Raw genomic sequence first — 4,918 nt, forward strand, 5'->3', positions numbered from 1 at the left:
TTGCTTGTGGCTGCATCACTCTGACCTCTGCCTCCTTCATCTCATCTCCTTTGACTCTTACCCTCCTGACTCACTGTTTTAAGGAACTTGTGATGACATTGGACCCACACAGATAATCCAGGATCATCTCCCATCTCAAGATCCTTAACTTAATCATGTCTGCAAAGTCCCTTTTGCCATGTGAGGGTCACATATTCACAGGCACCAGGAATTCTTATGCCATTCTCATTAGCCATACATCAGACCATTATTCTACCGGCCATACCTACTAAATGAGAAATTCTGGGGGTGGGCCCAGCAACTTGTGTTGTAATGCGCCCTCCAGGAGATGCACACCCGAGTTTGAGAACCACTGCTCTAAGCCATAGAGTAAGCAGCCTGCGGGATTTGTGGTCAGGTCACAGAAGGAGAGGGAATCTCTCTGAGGACAGTGAGAGAGAGCTGGAGACATCAGACAGGGTCTACTTTCTGTTCCACAGCCTCCGAGGGGTTGAAATCACTCTGAGGCATGGGGAGAAGGTGTTGAATACAGACCCAGGTGGGTCTGAGAATCCTGGATCAGAGAAGCTCCTAGCTGGTTTCCCATAGGAGTGCTTCCACACTACCTTGGGGTTACCTCGGAGGGAAAGAAACCACAGTGTGGCCTATCTGGTTGGAGAAAGACTGACCACCTCTCACCAGCACTCCGGCCATGACTCCCCTGGGTTTGGGTGGGAGTGGAGGTCTGGAATAGTAGTGAAGAGAGTAGTGAAGAGAGAGAGAGTAGTGAAGAGAGCACTACTGGAGAGAGTAGTGAAGAGCTCCAGAATGAAGACCCAGCGCACCTGTGGGGTGGTTCAGGGGAATACTGTAGCAGAGGCCACTTGAGCTAGGGGCTAAAGCAAGGATGAGAAATCCAACCAGAGGCCAGTGAAGATGAGACAACGCTGCTTCCCTGGTGCCAGGAAAATACACCAGCTCCTACGGACCCAGATTCTTAGGATTAGGGCAAGGAAAAGAAGAAGAGATGGCAGGGGAGGGGATCTTGAATTCCACTGCACATTCATCTGGAAGACCCTGTTTTAAACCAGAAGAGACTAAGTTACCTGAAAGTATTATAAGCATTAAAATATATTTCAGTTTTAGCACAATACCTATAGGTTCTCAGAAAAGAGACAAGTATTACATATGAAATCCAGGCCCTGACCATGTCTGCACAGTAAATGATGTCCTTGATTTACTGTAAAAAACCAGTAAGAGCTAACTGCAGACGGAAGCCCCCAATATATCCACAATTCGTCGTATTCTTGGCAGAAGGCATAATGAACAGGTAATTCGACAACAGGACTCCTGGCAAAAAGTATTTTCTCTTCCCCAGTCCTGCTTTCTGCAGGATACAAGGTACATTTAATACCTGGCCACACAGCATCACATACAAATTGCATTCAAACCCTCACCCACTCCCCTTTATCTCTTCCCTTTCTGTATTTTCCCAAAGCTGGCAGAGGCAAGTGGGCCATCCTCACAACCCAGGATAAGAGGAAGGAATTAGAAAAAAGCATCCAGGGAAAATATGATTTCTTTTATTACATAGCGAGCTGATAAAGGCCTACAAATAAACTTTACTATACTATTGAATGGAACATTAAATTTCATCAGTTTCATTATACTGGTGATAAAGACCATGTTTTGGAATGCCATTCTGGATGGTGTAATTCTGAGGAAGAGTAGTAATTCCATGCAGACAGCTCTGACGAGGTGCTGTTATCTCCTGCCCAGTAAAATTTCCCAGTCCAACTCACACACAGTCGTCCACTCAGGGACCTAGGACCCCTGAACACCTGCTCTGGAGTGGCTCCAAATAATGTTTCTCTACTGATTTATCTTATAAGCCAATATTTCCCTCTGGGATCTCAGGTGTAGCGATGTCCATGGCAGGACCAGGTGGGTGTTTCAGAGTCTCAGCTTAATACCCAGCTCAGAATTCCACAGCAAGAAATAAGAAGCAAAAGGAAGGGAGAAAGTTTGGGAACTAATGTAAAGGTTGAAGATATGTTTGTAGTCTGAAGTTGCTTACTCTTGCCTGCCCAGCACTCCTTTGGGGGCGGATTTTAGTGAGACTGTCACTCAGTGGACGCTACATCCCCATCATAGGGGTGGGCATGTGACCCAGGCTGGCCAATCAACTCATACCCTTGGCTCCAGTGACTGGTTCGGGGTGGGGGGGGGCCACATGACCCAAGAAGAACCAGTCATGGCCCCCGATGGTGGGAGGATTGCTAATGGGCTCTGGGAGAAAAAGGGTATCCTTTTCCATTATAATGTCCATGTTAAACTGAAGCCTCTAGAGCCCACAAAGAGGAGAGCCTGGTAGAGAATGAAGCCAGGATAGAGGAAAGTGGGCCAGAATGATGAGGAAAAACCAAAGTTTGATGACATAGTTTGAGTCCCTTGATCTAGCTATACCTGCTGCTCTACTGTTTGGACTGATTTCCAAATTGTGTGAGCAGATACATTTCCTTTAAACTATTTTAAGTTGGGTTTCTTTCTTTTGCAACAGAATTAATTTCTGACAAGTATACACTTTAGGGAAGGATTCAGTGAAGAATGAAAAGTCAAATAATGCTTGATGGAGAAAACAGGCAATGCCACAATATCCTAGGAGAGGAAGAAAGATGAGACTAAAGAAAAAAATAAAGGAGGTTAGGGTGAGTGATATTACTGTTTAGTGGCCCTCTTCCATAGAAAAGCAATTTTTCTGTTAAAATTCCCTTTGGGGTTTTATCCCCAAAGTCTGTGAGCATGGTCCCTCTGGAAAAAGGTGACACAAAATCCTTGCTGAGCCCCATGGTGGAAATCAAAGATTTCAGCTGATCACTGGCAATTCTAGACTACTGAGATCACACTTGGCTAGAAGAACAGCGGTAGGTACAGCACGTCCAGTGTGGTAAGACACCCTGTCCTGGATCAGCACAAAACTTATTTACCATATTGCAAAACATGAAGATGACGAAAGTGAGAATCCCAGCTTACCATGGCAAGCAGGAATATCAACAAAGAAACTCAAAACTTTTGATCTAAATTATTTGTTCTTCTCAGGTCATTCCATCCACGTGAGAGTGTTCTGGCCACCAGGTAAATGCCCTGGGAATTTTACCAGAGAGATAATTTTGTTTAGCTCTACTTTCTGTTCTTCCTCCTATTTTGATAATAGGTAATGATTCACCACTGGATATCATGTAACCTCTTTCTTTGACTTTGTCCTGTGCTCTCTCTCCTAACTACCCAAGATGAACTAATTCCATATAGAGAAGGTCTTAACTGGAAACATGCTATTTTTTAGACTGGGTATGATTTTTAGGTAAGACAAATGTTTGCGCAAGACATTTTCATTGATGATCACAAAAGTTACACTTTCATCTTGAATATTCATGGTATTCAAGCAAACTGGGACTGGAAAAAATCCTAAAAGGGCTACTGATACTAATACACGTCATTGCTATTGCAATGGCTGGAATTTTTTGGCAGGAGTCGGGGTAAGGGGGATGTTGTGTGGTTCAGCATCCACTTACCTTCCTATTTGGAAGTCATTCCCCAGGTGTGAGATCTTGGTGGAAAGAAATGCTTTTCCTCCAACTATGGAAGCCAGAGATCTAAAGCCTGCCTATCCCAGAATCTTAACCTTTAGGACTTGGGTATCGTGAACAAATGTATGACCTTCCTAGGATATGGAATGTCCACTGAGGGATATGAAGAGTGATGATGGCAGTCTCCCACAAATGATAGTTGTTGCATTTCCTGTTTCGTGACCCTTTGGAGGCACTTGGTCCCATCAATTCTATTTTTCAAACTTAGTCTTCCAGACTTGCCTTGATTAAGTGAATCTCATATATATATACATATATATACATATATATATGTATATATATGTATATATATATATATAAACAACTCCCATTTTGTTCAAAGAGTCAGAACTCAGTTTCCATTGTTTACAACCACAAGTATTTTAATTATCTCCTCCTCCTCATCGTCACAGTGTTTTCAAAGGCCCACTCCCAAAACACAGCCCCACATTTTCATGGGTCCTCAGGGTGAATGGCTCCAAGAAGGATGCACCCTCTACAAAGAGGGAGGGAGCGTGCATTTCTCCTTGTGTACCATCCCAAAAGCCCACTCCTCCTCTCGCTCTGCCTGGGACTCTGCCTCACTTGCAGGGACACAGTAGCATGGGGACCAGGCAGGTCCTGGATTCCCATCTCTTCTTTTTTGGTTTCTACTGAGAAACAACTTCATAATCCCAAGTCATTAGGTGGCCTCTCCTGGATGGAAGGCTTCAGGCTATAATGTAAGGGGTGAGATTAAGATTTGACCTGGGCATGCTGGGAGAGGAAAGGGAGACTGGTGTTTGAGGGAACACTTTTCCAGGGAAGCTTATAAGAAGAACTGGGGAGACTCTACTAGTCTCTCCCATTTTAAGGTCAAAGGAGAACTCTCTCCTCCTCCTGCAGAGTGATTGGTTTTGTTTTGTGTTTTGAACTCTGGTTAATATTGCTCCAAACATGTCACACTCTTGGTAGCAAAGCAGCATGGTGGTATAATATGGGTATTTTGGAATTATTTTTAGAGAGTGTTATGAACTGAATGCATCCCCTCCAAATTCATATGTTGAAAGCCTACCCCACAATGTGACGGTATTAGGAGTGGAACTTTTGGGAGGTAATTAGTTCATGAGGGTAGAGCCCTCATGATGGGATTAGTGCCCTTAGAAGAAGAGAAAGGAGAGAGCTTGCTTTTCTCTCTCTCTGCCACATGAAGATACAAGAAGATGGCTATCTGCAAACCAGGAAGTGGGTCTTCTCCAGACACCATATCTGCTGGCACATTGATCTTGGACTTGCCACACTCCAGAACTGTGAGAAATAAATGTTTGTTGTTG

The sequence above is a fragment of the Physeter macrocephalus genome, chromosome 17, assembly GCF_002837175.3.
Source record: "Physeter macrocephalus isolate SW-GA chromosome 17, ASM283717v5, whole genome shotgun sequence".
In the NCBI taxonomy this organism is placed as follows: domain Eukaryota; kingdom Metazoa; phylum Chordata; class Mammalia; order Artiodactyla; family Physeteridae; genus Physeter; species Physeter macrocephalus.